This window comes from Gambusia affinis, linkage group LG21 (genome assembly GCF_019740435.1).
Source record: "Gambusia affinis linkage group LG21, SWU_Gaff_1.0, whole genome shotgun sequence".
Classification (NCBI taxonomy): Eukaryota; Metazoa; Chordata; class Actinopteri; order Cyprinodontiformes; family Poeciliidae; genus Gambusia; species Gambusia affinis.
Genome location: NC_057888.1, coordinates 11,632,731 through 11,648,554, shown reverse-complemented (window position 1 = coordinate 11,648,554; position 15,824 = coordinate 11,632,731). Strand labels below are relative to the sequence as shown.

Genomic DNA, 15,824 nt, shown 5'->3' with positions numbered 1-15,824 from the left:
AGTATCTTTTCAGTCTTTATCCAAAATAAAAAACTTCCACACTGAACAGTATTATTCTGGCCAAGCTGAAAAATCAACTGATTCCAGTCACTATTCAATCTTTCTGTTTGTCTCTAATAAACACCAGTAGATTCAGATTAATTTAGTCATTAGTAAATACTTTCAATATTTTTTTTTACATTTTCCTAATACTATATACACACAAAACCCTTTAAACTTTTTCTTTAGTCACAAAACAGTCCTATGTCATGCAGTGATATCCCCAAGATCCATGTGGATCAGTGTTACAGCTTTATTGGGGCCTGCCCATAGCAATGCATAAGGAGAGCAGTGACTGACTTGCGAAGCAAGTCAGTCACTGCCTCCATGCATTGCATGGCAGGCACCTATTGTTCTACACCCAATAGAATGTCTCTTTAAGTATTATTGGGGCCTGCCCCATAGCAATGCATAAGGAGAGCAGTGACTGACTTGCGAAGCAAGTCAGTCACTGCCTCCATGCATTGCATGGGCAGGAACCTATTGTTCTACACCCAATAGAATGTCTCTTTATATATTATTTATTATTCTTCCGTTACCGTTAATGCGGCTCGTACCGCTGCGAGCCCACCCATAAAAGTGGTATCAAAACGTGCGGCTCGATCCCGGCATTGGAGCTATTATTTTTATAAGGAATCGGACTTACGATGGCGAAGTAAAAAGTGAAAAACGAGCAAAATTTCCAACTGCCGAAACGCAGAGCATAACTGACACCAACTGCCGTTTTTTTAGAGTGAGAATTTAAGCAGATTTTTGACCCCAAAGTGATTTTGAAATCGCTGTCACGCCCACAAATATCGCCCGATTGGTATCAAACTCGGTCATGACATTGATACGCATGCCTGCTCCGGTAAAATGTGTTCGATATTTCTCTAGCATTTACGGTTTTCTGTCAAGGTGCTTCAGAGTGAAATCATGGGACAGGGTAACTGACGCTCTCCCAGGTTCACTTCCATGTATTTCTGAAAAGTTTCTGCACAATTTTTTGTCTCATCACTGCAATTACTGTGAATGAGGTAAAAATATGAATTGCGGTACAATCGGAGACGACAAATAGCCCTCTCATACGCTTCAAACGGTTTTCAAATATGTATTACGGTTCCTGAACGGCAAAGGTTTGTTCGGAGTGCTTTTTCCATATTAATTGGCTGGGTGTCTCACAAAGATAGAATTTTTTTCCCCTCTTTCTGTCTCAAACACACTGACAGTTAGCAGCTGATCCATTACCATAGCAACGGAACACATGAGGCCAGAGCAGCTGATTTATGGGAGGACACTCTGGAATGAGCTGGCCTTTAGAACTACTTGTGTTTTGGGCATTTTATAACAGATTTTTACAAACCATTGTTACACACAGGATTAATGTGTCAATTTTAAATAAAGCTTAATGGAAATTTCCCAATAAAAGCCCCAATATCTCTGTCAGGTGAGTGCAGCGCCGTAAGGCGCTGCAAAAATCTCTGCCTATATTATCTTTTCCTCTCAGGTTATGGCACTGGCTTGCGCAGCAAGTCAGTGCAATGGCATTAACCTTTGACCTAATGATATTAAATAGGACAACCAAAACGCCATAGTATGGGCATTTAATATGATGCTTATGTTTATTTTTCAAAATAAAAGCCTTCATATTGCCCTCAGGTTAATGCATCGCCGCAAGGCGATGCAATAATATTAGAATGCTTTATATTCTTCTCTCAGGTTAGGGATCTGCCTTGCGCAGCAAGGCAGATCGTTAAGATAAGACTTTTACCTTAGGTGAGTGCAGCGCCGTAAGGCGCTGCAAAAATCTCTGCCTATATTATCTTTTCCTCTCAGGTTATGGCACTGGCTTGCGCAGCAAGCCAGTGCAATGGCATTAACCTTTGACCTAATGATAATAAATAGGACTATCAGAACACCATATCTGTAGTTCTAACTAACACTCAGTTAAAACAGAGCTTCCATTTAGAACTACTGGCTGTTTAGGCCAGTAAATAAGGAATTTAACCCAAACACTGTTAGGCATTGGATTAGTGTGAGCATTTAATATGAAGCTTATGTTTATTTTTCAAAATAAAAGCCTTCGTATTGCCCTCAGGTTAATGCATCGCCGTAAGGCGATGCAATAATATTAGAATGCTTTATAGTCTTCTCTCAGGTTAGGGATCTGCCTTGCGCAGCAAGGCAGATCGTTAAGATAAGACTTTTACCTTAAATAAACTATTAGCTATTTTACTTACTTATTAGTCATTTTAAATATACTGAATGGAGTAAGTCAATTACAGAAAACATCCTAATGATACCCCACATGCTATTGGCAGCATTTAGGTAAAGATATGTTTGGCCTGCTTTGATCAGAAAAACTAACTGCTTCAAACTATTAGGATTCCATCTCTCCCTGTGTGTTTCATTCTCATGACAGTTGAGCTGCTCTTTAGAACTACAAAGACTGAAGGTTAGAACTACAACATGGTGGAACTGTCAGTTACTACAGAGGAGGACTGAGCTGGCCTTTAGAACTACTTGTGTTTTGAGCATTATAGAAACGATTTAACACATTCACTGTTACACATGGGATTAGATTGACCATTTCTTATGATGCTTACTGAAAATTTCAAAATAAAAGCCTTGGCAATTTTTACATCATATATTTGCTCATTTTTGCTTGACGTGATTGGTTTATCCAAAGCACTCTTAGACACTGGATTAGTGTGGGCATTTAATATGAAGCTTACTGCAAATTTCAAAATAAAAGCCTCAATATGCCCCTCTGGACAGTGCACCGCCGCAGGCGGTGCAATGATATCATTCTGCATTATCTGGTTCTCTCAGGTTAGGGAGCTGCCTTGCGTAGCAAGGCAGTTCATTAGCATTAGCTTTTTAGCTTGAATAAGCTATTACCTATTTTTCTTACTTATCTGCCATGTTTAGTATACTGAAGGAATTAAGTAAATTACAGAGAACATTCTAATAATATCCCACATGCTACTGTGAATGAGGTAAAAATATGAATTGCGGTACTATTGGAGACGACAAATAGCCCTCTTATATGCTTCAAACGGTTTTCGAATATGTATTACGGTTTCTGAACGGTTTCTAACTCTCGCACATTAGCATTTTACTGAGCCCAATAAGATCAGCTTGCATAATTTTTTTTCTCTCAGGTTAGAGCACTGTCTTGCGCAGCAAGACAGTGCTCTAACAGTGCCGTAATTTAGCACTGACATTAGCATTTCACTGTCCCCCACTAGTGGGGGCTAATATTATTGCACACTCTATGGCGATGCAATAATATTATTCTGCAATATCTTTTCCTCCTAGGTTAGTGAACTGCCTTGCGAAAGGCAGTTCATTTGCATTAACCTTTTAGCTTAAATAAGCTATTAGCTATTTCTCTGACTTATATATATATTAAAAATAAACCTTTTTTTTTAAAAAATAAAAATTTTCTATACGTATAATTTTTTTTGCTTTTTTCAAAGCTGACACGTCAGCTGAAGCATACACGCTGGAAAATGTCAATATCTGATTGGTTGACACATAACATCTTGTATCTAAGCATGTGACTTAAGGTGCAGAAGTTGCCAGCCAGCTGTGATGACAGGCGGGTTTGTGTTCCCTCCATTAAAAAAAAATAAAATAATATAAAAAAATAATAATAATAATATAAACAAAAAAAAAATAAAAAAATATATATATATATTTATTTATATATATATATATATATATATATATATATATATATATATATATATATATATATATATATATACAATTTAAACAGCAGCCCGCATCAGCTGACACGTGGAAAATGTCAATAACTGATTGGTTGACACATACCAACATACCATCTTGTATCTATGCCTGTGACGTAAGGTGAAGAAGTTGCCAGCCAGCTGTGATGTTTGCATTTTTTAAAATCGTTGTTATATGCGGCTTGACTGGTCAGCAGCAGGATACGTCATAGAAGCGGGAAATGCACCATCTCTGATTGGCTGCCACGTACTACCAAGTCGTCGAAGCTTCTGGAACTTTCTGCTTCCGAGTCTGCTTCGGTCAAGGTAAGAAGTGTTTGTGCTCTCTCCATAAAATATACCATTTCAATATTTCATTTGATTACAGTATTATTATAACTGCTTAGACTTAATGTGTTCTTTGAGAAATGTGCTCAATTTTAAAAGTTTGACTGCTGTGGAATATTTTGTTGTGGCTCTGATAGCATACCTGATAGCTTGATGGAACAGGAGTTTTGTAGATTTAGCCAATTTATTCCTAGCCCTCATGATATATGATATAGATCCGCAAGTGCATCTTATGTCACTTACCAGTCGCAAGTTGCTCTCTATAACAGGTTAATGTGTTATTCGGTTCGGTTCGAGTGTAGTACGGTCTGAAGCGCAGCACCTGCAGTCATTTATCTGTTGATTTTTAGCGTGACTCAGCAACGGAGAACATCGCGGTTCTGGTTGTGATGGACTAATCAAACTTAGCCATTTTATTTTAGCTTGAATTTAATAAAATAAGTTCATGATCTGAGATTTTATTATTATGTTTGGCCCAGGAATGACAAAATAAAATATCTAGGTTTATTTTGTGTGTAAGACCTTTGACAAAAGCCGGTTAGCGAGTTGCTAACATGTAAACAAATGATGGTTCCGGTTTGCTGCGGAAGTCACACCCATAAATCACACAAAGGGAATTTGTAAAGGTGAAGATAAATGTTTTAGACCCACGGGAAGCTAACTAATTAAATGTTGCATTGTTTTTAAGTCTCGTAATTTTGTTCGTATTTGTCTATGTGATATACAGTCATACATTGGGATTGAATGAGATATTCTTCCGGCTGGGAGAGTGTGGCTTTTATTTTGCGTGTCAGAAGAACATTAGTGGTTAGATTCAAACGACTTCATACTAATGCTGAATTCACATCAATTTGATTTGAGTGTTAGGGCCGTCGACTTTACATTCATTACTTTCAGTGTTTGGGATAATTGCTTACAGTTTAATTTGAGGTTTCATCACACAGGATGAATCCCATATTTAATTTGCATTGGTTTGTAATTTTGATGTTTAACATGTTTTAACAACTTTTATCTTTTACTTTAAAGAGCTTATATAGTAAATGACTTGGTTAATTTGGTTAAAGTTTATTTTTCAATTTGCATAAGACAAACCTGTTACATTTATTTGTTTAATCTGTTTTTTTAATTACATTTTTGACCAAGTTGTAAAATGCACGGATGTTTACACCAGTTGTGAAAAGTATATTGGTCCTGTTTAGAAGCCTCAGAATATTTTGAACTTTGTCCTTATATTAAGAAAAAAAACAACCTATTTTTTAAAAATATATATTTTTACGATCCTTTATTAATTGAAATTTATTTTTCTTGTATTTACAGCTTTTCTCTTGTGCGAGACTTGGCGATTTGGAAGTTTTCCACTGCTGCCTGCTGCGATTCTCACCTCTGCATCACCACATCATCTCAGACCTCTTTATCCTACAGACACATATTTTATCTACATATTCAGACAAGTTCTTTTGCACATAGTAACATTCAGTTACACACACACACACACATTTAAATAACCGCCTTTCCCCCCCCAGGTGTCTTCTTTTTTTCTGCTGTGGTCTTACAGGATGCCCCGTAGGGGACGGCGCTCCGAGGCGGCCAAGGTGAGATGGAGGAAGCTGGAGAGTGTGCCGGTCGTCGCCAAGGTATATCAATTACAAATTGCAGTAATTGTTTTTGTCTAACAGTAGTTTTTACTGTACTTTGGACTTTAAGCATGATTATAATCATTTCTGTGTTTATAGCCTGGGACACCACCGCTCGCACCCAGCGCTTGGAACCCGACTCGGTCTCCGCCGACGAAGGTAAGGCTGTCATTTTATATTTTAGTAACTTATTGTTGGATGATAACAGTCATTTGGTTTACTCATTTTATTTATGTCTTTAGACGTCCCGACTGCTGGAGGGTGGCCTGCCCTACCAGGTATGTTCATGACAAGTTCAGTTTCTTTTATGTAGAATAGCCCAATCCAGTTATGTTTGTACTTAATCTAAACATTTTTTAAATAATTCTTTTGCAGATGTCGCCCGTGGTTCGTCAGGACGAGGAGCCCCGTGGGCAGTCGACTTCTCCGGAGTCGCGTATGTATATCAGATCTTTGTTGTTTTCTTGTTAAATTTTCAAAGCCATTAAATCCTAATCTTGATAAATGCACATCTCTAAACAGGCCGTGGGACGGGCGCGCCATCGCTGGAGACGTGGCCAGCTTCCCGGGTGACCAGACGGAGCTGCAAGTTGGTTCTGCCTACTGCCGAGGCTCTGGAGAAGAAGGTACATTTTTAATCGATTTCATACACAAATCTTGGTTTGAATGATAAAACTCTATAAGCAAAACCTTAATGTTTGTTTTTATTTTTCAGTTTGCTCTTTTGGTTGGTGATTCCCATCTGCGTGCTATTGTGGATGGGTATTCTACCATGCCAAAGGGCGACTTCTCCTTAGGGATGCTTGCATCTCCCGGAGCTTCTGCGGAAGAGTTGCGGCTTGAGGTGCTGGATGCAGTTCTGCCTCGGCCCCCCGAGGTGATCTGTCTTCTGGCCCCAAGTAACAACTTGACCGCCAGCAGGACCTTCGTGGAGGCCGGAGCGGCGTTTGACGCTTTGTTGCGTACCGTCTGCAACCTCTCTGCTAATGTAAGTATAATATCCACTGCATTTATCCATAATCAAATATATCAGAAAACCTGGCATATGTTAATTTGTTCATTTATTTGTCTCAATTTTTACAGGTGGTCGTTGTGGACTTTCCCCCACGCCTTGGCGTGAAGGAAAGTGTGCAACAGCTGCTGCGGCAGGAGTTTCAACGTGTGGCTGCTCAGAGAGGTAAGTGACTTACACAATTTGTGTTTAGACTAAAACTTCAGCAAATTAACGTTTTATAGTTTTCAGGGTGTATGAAAAAATTTCTTTTTCCTTTTGTATCTACTTTTCTCAAATTACGACATTGTTAGTGTGACTGACAGTAAGAATGACATTTTCTTTTTTTCTGTCTAGGTGTTCGGTACCTGCCTGTCACTGAACACTTCCCGTTGAGCAGCCTAGCCTTGTGGAGCAGGGACGGCGTAAGTTGAATTGATTTTTATAGTTGTATTGTAAAAATATTATTTAGGCGTACTGTATTTTATAAAATGTGTTTATATCTTCAGGTTCATTTGAGCGATCGTCCTGGGATGGAGGTCCTTTCTCAGTTGCTTGAGGCGGCGGTCTCTTCGCAACTTGAGTTAAGTGCACCGAAATCTCCAGCTCCTGTGATGTTGGCTCCTCCCCCCCTTGGGACGGCATCCCCCCCCGCGGTGAGACGTCCCCTGCCCCGGCTGGTTGTGGTTGGCGAGGTGGCTGCTCCGCGTCGTTCGGACCCCTTCGCCTGGACTGTGGTCGGTGGCCGTAAGGTACTGGATACATGCTTAGTTGATTTAAGCAAAATCTTGCATGTTTAATTCTTTAAGAATCCATGAATGTATATATTTGACTTTTTAACGTGTCTGTTTTGTGTCTGCCTACCTGAGTGTCCATTTCAACTTTTCCATAAAGTAAAAATATATGTGAAGCTCTGGATTATACAAAATATAAAATAAATAGACAAAATAACAATCGCACACTTATGTTAATCTATAAATGAGTCCAGGAAAAACTTGGAGTAAAGACTCTCACAGTCTGGTCATTATATATGAAAAATTGTGTAACTAATAAATGTGCAGCAAGCAGGTTTGCGATTTTTTTAACTTGAAGTCAAAGAGGGAAACTTGGAGCCATATTGTGAGTCACAGTGAAGATTAAAATGATGTTGATGGCAGTTTTATTAGAAATGTAGATAATCTGAGGCATAAAGGGTAAAATGAGGTAATGGTAGGGTCAGAGGCAGGTACTCAAAGGTCCAAGCAGAGGAATGGCGGCGCTGTACAGCTGTAAGGAGTCGATCACCAGGGGTAGAGGAAGAGCTACTCCCCTACCAGCTAGTAAGCAGCTTCCAGCCATGGTAAACTCCAGGAGTTAAGGTAGAAACCCTTTGTGAGTTTCACAGTGAAAAAATAAACATTTTCCAACTTGAAATTTTTGTAACTCCTATATGTGTAATAACAGTTTATCCAAAAGAGAAAAAAGTGGCAATTTAGGTTGTGCTGGAGGAAATACCACACAAAACACTAAGATAATTTCTTTTGAGGAAATGTAAAGGTAAAATTAAAGTTAGTTAAAAATGACAAAATATATATGTATATATCTGGCTTCCACTGAATATAATTTTTCATTGTTTACAGTCGCCTCGCGGGGGCCAGGTTGGTGATGGCTATCCACAGGCCACTGGGAGGATGGTTGACCAACAGGTATGATTTTCTTTACCTCAGAGCAAAACATGTTGTGACCTCGGTGTACAAATGAATCTATTTTAAGCTATTTTTTTTATTTTACAGGGAGACCTGCTGGATTCTTCCATCCCCCCGAATCCTGTGTGGTTCAGCCCAACGTTGCTGGAGGAGATGGACCGGATCGTTCCTGCGTCTGGCCTTGACGCTCCGATACCTACATGTTCTCCGACGAGGAAGAAGGTATTTTATTTTATAAAAAAAAAAAAAATCATTTGAATTTGATGTGCCACAGTTTGTTTTAACAATTATATAATTTCTTCTATTTTTTTATTAGAAGACGAGTCCGAGGCGTCGTCCAATTTCCGATCCCTCCAAGCTGAATCCGGTGGAGCGGCAGGTGTGTCATTGATTCAGAAAATATATCACAGTCTTTAAGATAATAAAATATATATTTTCAGTTTGCACCAAGTTGATAGCTTCTGTTGATTTATAGATGGAGGGAGCGCCGAGAGAGACCACCACGCCAGCTCGTCGCCAGGCACGGAGTCCGGTCCCCCCGATGGACGTCGAGGCCCCTGCCGAGTCCTCTTCCGTGCCGCTGGAGGACCATGTCCGGGATGGGAGCTGCCAGGTAACTCCTTCCTACCATCTCAGTCACAACAAATGGGTGGAAGAGGGCAATGTGTTGTGGAGAAAGTTGACATATGTGGTTCTGTGTATGACGAAGATGCCAAAGATTGTCACGCACAAAAGCTACAAATGACTGTGCAAAGTGATTTTATATATATTAAAAAATGTGTTTTCGGGTTTTTAACTTTGTGGGTGTGCTGCTTTATTATTTGTGCCTTTTTTATTTTTATTAAATTGAATATAATTTCAAATTGGCTAAAAAAGTGAGCTAATATTGTTAACAGATTAAATAAATTTTAGATGCACAAATATGAACATATGTATTTATATTGAAAATTGAACCAATACTGTTGTAATAATAGTATTTACCATTATGTTTATCAAAATTGTATTTCAATTAATTTATTTATCATCTGAATAATTGATTGCTCAAATACAAAATACTTGTGTACAACTGGCCTAATTGGTGGTAGATAGTCATCAGGTGAACATTTTTATAAATACTGACTTTTATTCTTTTGATATTATAGACTTCTGCGCTGGAATCCGGGATCAGCGGTCCACCTGTCCTGTCGGTAAGTGCCTCACATTCTCAAGCCGACAGAAGGTATGCTGCATTTTCCCGCAATCACCAGTGCACATGCATGGCACTCACATTTTTAGCGTATCACAATGAGGGGTTGCAGTTTGACACAGTGTTGCTTGACAGAGTGATTGAAAAAGGAGACCAACTTTATGTCGGCGTTAAACAGCAACTGATCAGTGATGGAACGTTTCGTGACGATCACTTGACCTTTGAAGAGATGCCTGACCATGTGTTGACTGACAGGAACATCTATGCTGTACACACAACTGGTTTAAGGGTAGGTCATGTTTTTGCTGGTAGCGGGAGCCCTCAAGGATCTCGACAATTGGGTTTGCCTCTTGCCCTGCAACTGGAATGTCTGTCTGAAAATGTCACCCATGCTTTTCTTTTGGTGACTCCAGAGTGCATTGCAGTTTTCAGGGACAGAAGCGGTCGGTTTGGAGTTTTTGATTCCCACTCAAGAAATTCAGCAGGCCTGCCCCACCCCAGTGGAACTGCAGTAATGATGACTTTCTGCAAACTGTCTGACATGGTCAACCATCTGCTGAAGCTCTTTCGAAACCGCGGCCCCAATGCCACTTATGAGTTTGTGCCAGTAGGTTTTGTGAGGGAGAATGATGACCCTTCTGAAAGGCCAAATTCTTCTCAGGATTTAGCCTTTCAGAACATTTCATCTGTAGCCACACAAATAAGTCCAACTGCTTTGAAACCAGACAGCACCTCTGAAAAGGAAATGCCTCCTTGGCTTAGGGAAGTTGCAAATGTATTAGAGGAAACGGCTCCAACCATTCCAAATGTATCAAAAGTTCCTAAAACCAATAGAAGAAAAATTAAGAACAGGGTCAAAACGCAACAGAGACAGAATGTACTAAATAAAATGAAACAAAGTTCATCTGAAAAAGAAAGATATCTGAAATCTCCAACATTTAGGACCAAAAAACTACAGGCCTTAAAAGAAACATACATTCTTCATCAAGCGCAGAGGAAGGATCAGATCAAAAATAGATATAGGACAGATGCATCTTTTCGGAAGAGACAAAAAAATTACGTTATGTACAGATTCAACTTTGTCCGCAGCTTCAGAGCCAATCATAAAGCTTACATGGCTGAGTATATAAGAAAACGGTTCAGAGATGATCCTGTCTTCAGAAGCAGACAAAAATCACACATCAGGAATCGCTTCAGAAACGATCCAGTCTTCAGAAGCCAACACAAAAAGACAATGCGTGAATACATAAGGCAACGATTCAGAAACGATCCCGATTTCAGAAGCCAACAAAAAAAAATTATGCGTGAGCATATGAAGGACAAGTATAGTGAGCCTGGTTATCGAGTAAAACATAATAAAAAATGTATTGCCAACAGAAGAGGCAGACTATCAAGACAAGCACTTTCCAAAAATTTAACAGTAGAACATGCTTTGCGAATCAGAAGAAAGTACAAACGGAATGTAGGCTTCCAACTAGAAACTCCACGCCCTCTGATGAGTGACAAAATGAAAGCTGCGATACAAAACTTTTATAAGAACATTCAAAATGGACCCACATATGTTTGCACCGTGTGCCACAGAGCTCTTTTCCCCAATCAAGTAAAGCACTGTAAACGAGATAAATATACCAAGAATATGCGTGTGGTAGCTGATTGTCTAACAGGTGCGTATGTTCATGTGTGTGGATCTGCATGCTCTACCCCATGTTCTGTACCCGAAGAGAGGATGGGGGAGTGGATCTGCTACACATGTGACAGCCATCTAACTAGAGGAAAGATGCCATCGATTGCTGCTGCTAATAACCTTCACCTGGCTTCGGTTCCCACAGAGCTTGCGGAATTGAATGTACTTGAAAGGCAATTAATTGCAAAGATTTTACCTTTTGCAAAAATTGTTTCCTTGCCAAAAGGACAGCAAAGGGCAATACATGGAGCTGTTGTTTGTGTTCCTTCTGACATGGAAACAGTTGTAAACAGTCTTCCGAGGCCCCGTGAGGAAGCCCAGCTTTTACAGGTGAAGCTTAAGAGAAAAACCAAATATAAAGGTTACCAATATTTTTACACAGTCAACATGAAAAATGTCTTAGCTGCACTGAGACAGCTTAAAGAGAGTCATCCAGATTACAAAGACATTAGTATAAATGAAAGTGCAACATTTGAGGGTTTCCAAGATGACCAGCCAGTTGAGGACTCTGATCTACAGGCAGAGGAGGCTGAAATGGATGCAGCAACAGACCAGCAGCCTGACCACATAGGGGCAGAGCATCAGGCACTTCGCCCTGGTCTGATCTTGGACACCTGCATGCAGCCTCCTGACATAGCACAAGAAGTATTGTCATATGGAGATGGAATTTTCAGCATTGCGCCGGCTCAGGGGAACAAGCCCATCTCCTTCTTCAGTGTTCCGCGACTTGAAGCCAAGGCTTACCCTGTGCATTTCCCAACTGGGATAAATACATTAGATGAATCCCGCCGTGTTGCACTTTCACCGAGTATGTATTTCAATGTACGGCTTTTCTCAATAGATACTCGGTTTGCCAAAGACCAGAGTTACCTTTTCTTTGCTCAGTTTGTGACAGAAACTCATATTGCCAATGATAGTATGTCCATTCAGACAAGAAAAGGTAAACCAAGCACCAAAGATGGAAAAAATATTTCCAGCAAAATGCTCCAGAACAAAGAGGAGTTGGAAAAACTGATCCAAAATAAAGAGGCCACCCGTTTCATGCAACCCTTGAGAGGAACTCCCGCTTATTGGGAGAAAGGATTACGGGATTTGCACGCCATGGTGAGGCAACTTGGAAAGCCCACTTTCTTTTGCACATTCTCTGCTGCTGAAATGAGATGGCCAGAAGTCATTGAGGCCATCAAAGGTCAACATGGGGAGCAGGTAAGTTTTTCTGAGCTTGACTGGAATGCAAAGTGTGACATTCTTAGAAGTAACCCTGTCACCGTCATGCGCATGTTTGAAAAGAGAGTGGATGCACTTTTCAGAGACCTCATTCTTTCCCCTGCGCAGCCCATTGGACCAGTTGAGGATTACTTTTATCGCGTGGAATTTCAGGCAAGGGGTTCACCCCATATCCATGCTGTGATATGGATAAAGGATGCACCTGAAATGGAAGACCCCTCATTTTATGGTGAAGTCATAAAGTTCATCGATCGTTATATATCCTGTCAGTTGCCTGATGAAATCAGAGATCCAGAGCTTCACAAAATTGTATCAGAGGTTCAAATGCACAGCAAAAACCACTCAAAATCATGCAAAAAAGGTAATGTTGAATGCCGATTTGGATTCCCCAAACTACCAATGGACCGCACCAGAATCACGGTCCCAGTAATTGACTTTGATTTTGAAAATGATGCCGAAAAACCAAAGCAAAGTAAGCAAAAAGGTAGGAGAAAGTCCAGAAAATCTAGATCACCATTTGTCTCAAACCTACAAAGAGAGGCAAAGAGAAAACTGAAACCAATTAGGGATTTACTGAAAGATGACAAATCATCTTTCAGGGATTTGTCAGAGTTACTCCAGGCTTGTAATATGACCAAAGTAGAGTACAATGGCCATGTTGATGCTCTCACTTCTGGAATGGTGGTAATGATGAAACGCGATCCTAAAGATAGCTGGGTTAACGCGTACAACCCTGATCTCCTCCGTGCATGGAACGCCAACATGGACATTCAGTATGTGCTTGATGAGTACAGCTGCATTGAGTACATGATGTCCTACATAGCCAAGCCAGAGCATGAAATGGCGCAGTTCCTCAAGTCTGTTGTAGATGATTTAAAGACGGCCAATGTTAGCCAACGCGACGAGATGAAAAAGATCATGCAGGCTTATTCAAAACAGAGAGAGGTCAGTGCTCAAGAATCCGTTGCGCGCACTTGTAGCCTACCTCTCAAAAAGTCCTCACGCAGCGTTCTTTTTCTTCAAACAGATGAAGACGGTGTAAAAATGAGCCTTCCGATGAGTAAACTCATGAACCTGTCCCCAGATGAGGAAAATGTGTGGATGACAGGATTGCCGGAAAAATATCTCAACAGACCAGAAACGTTAGAATTCGAACACATGTGCCTGGCAGAATTTGCCAGAATACCGGGTTCTATATGGCAGACAAATTGAAGGGCCAAACGCAATTCCCCTCCTTAATGATGCAGGATACATCCAGAAAAGAACTATGGGCAAACCTGCAGTTATTAGATTTACTCGTTTCTCGGAGAAAAAAACCCCCGAAAAGTTTACAGGCGGCTTGAAGTTGTATTTTCCTCATAGACGATGAGGACCTTAAAATGAGGAACACACAACGTACGAAGCCTTTTACAACAACGGGTTCCGTGGTAGATATCGGGCTAAACATTATGTGGATTTCAATCGCAAAAGGTATGAAGGGCAAGGTAAAAAAATTGACAAAATTATGGAAGAACTAAAAAAGCAGGGACCGGTTCGAAATGCGTGGAACACTTTTGCACCCGAGGTTGAGGTAGACCGTTTAGAATGCGCTGCTGAACGACCACCATTGCAAGAAGATGAAGAGCAAGACCCTATTCCAGATTATGAAATTGATGTCAGCACTGTAGACATGCCAAAAATTGAAGCTCCTAAATTGAGCCCTGATTTCATCAGACAAATGTACAGGAGTTTAAATGAGACTCAAGCGTCCGTGTTTTATGCCATTCGCGATTGGTGTCTGAAGCGCGTCTGGGGTGACGACCCAGAACCGTTCTGTTATTTCTTGACGGGAGGAGCTGGTTGTGGTAAATCTCATGTCATCAAATGTGTTTACCAGGAGGCAACCAAGCTCTTGCGCCAGCTTCCTAGACTTCTTGAAATTGGTGACATGTCCAAGCCTACCGTGCTCCTCACAGCTTTTACTGGCACCGCAGCGTACAACATATCAGGGAAGACTTTACATTCGATCTTGAAACTACCCAAAAGTTTAAAACCACCATACAAGGGTCTTGGAAATTCATTAGATGACGTGAGGGCAGTTCTTTCTAATGTAGAAATCTTAATCATCGATGAAATCTCCATGGTCTCCAAAGACCTACTTGCATATGTTGACTGGAGATTTCAACAAATCAAGGGGAACAACAGGTTCATGGGTGGGGTCTCTGTTTTGGCTGTGGGGGACTTCTTCCAACTTCCACCTCTTGGACGAGCTAAACCTCTTTGTGTCACCGAGGATGGCATGCTTGATATCTGGAATGAGAATTTCCAGATGATCACCTTAACGGAAATCATGCGGCAGAAAGATGACCGAGCGTTTGCAGAGCTCCTGAACCGAGTTAGAGTTAAAGGTAAAGCGGATTTGCTTTGTGAGGATGACAGGACTCTTTTGATCCAAGCTGTTACTGACCCCAAAGAATGTCCAATGGATGTCCTACATTTTGCAACAAACAAACAGGTGGACACCCATAATGCAGCAGTTGTGGCATCTTTAGGTGCAGTAACAGTTGATATTGAGGCAGAGGACTACAAAAGAGTTACAAAGACAGGAAACATGATTTACTTGGGCTGTTGTATAGCGGGCAACAAACGAGACTTGTGTAACAACATACAGGCTGGTTTGGGTTTTAGGGTAATGATTATAAGAAACTTGGATGTAGAGGATGGTCTTGTGAATGGAACGTTTGGCACCATTTCTGATATTGTCACTAGTACCAAAGATGGAAGACTAGTGTAAAATTAATTGGACTCAAATTGGACAACCCCTTGCTGGACATACAAAAAAAATTCAGGGTAAACCAGACGGCTTTGTTTACATTGAGAGATTTGAGGAACAGAGTAGTGTAAAGGGAGTGGTACGACGGCAATTTCCAATCAGGTTAGCCTTTGGTTGTACGGCACACAAGGTTCAAGGGATGACCATGAAGTCTGCGGTCATTTCCTTGAAACGTATTTTTGAACCTGGAATGGCATATGTCGCCCTCAGTCGCACAACTTCCCTGGAAGGACTTAAAATCATTGATTTCGATGAAAGTAAGATCTACGCTGACGAAAACATCAGAGCAGCTATGGAATCAATGAGACCAGCATCGTTTTTGCACACCAGACCGCTCTTGCATTTTCAGTCTGGTCATCAGGGTGCAACATTAACAATTGTCCACCACAATGTCGAAGGTCTTGTCTGTCACTCTGAGGACATGAAACAACATCATGAACTCATGTTGGCAGATGTCTTATGCCTAACGGAGACTCATTTGTTTGGATCTTCTGTTCCAGCTTCT

At 40.6% G+C, this 15,824-nt stretch overlaps 1 protein-coding gene and 1 pseudogene across 5 annotated transcripts in view; one reads left to right on the top strand and one right to left on the bottom strand.

The window, feature by feature from the left end:
• sulf1 (sulfatase 1) overlaps positions 1-15,824 on the bottom strand; it is a 103,637-nt gene that overhangs the window by 43,353 nt on the left and 44,460 nt on the right. The window lies entirely within an intron of this gene.
• On the top strand, positions 5,214-13,549 carry LOC122824668 (annotated as a pseudogene).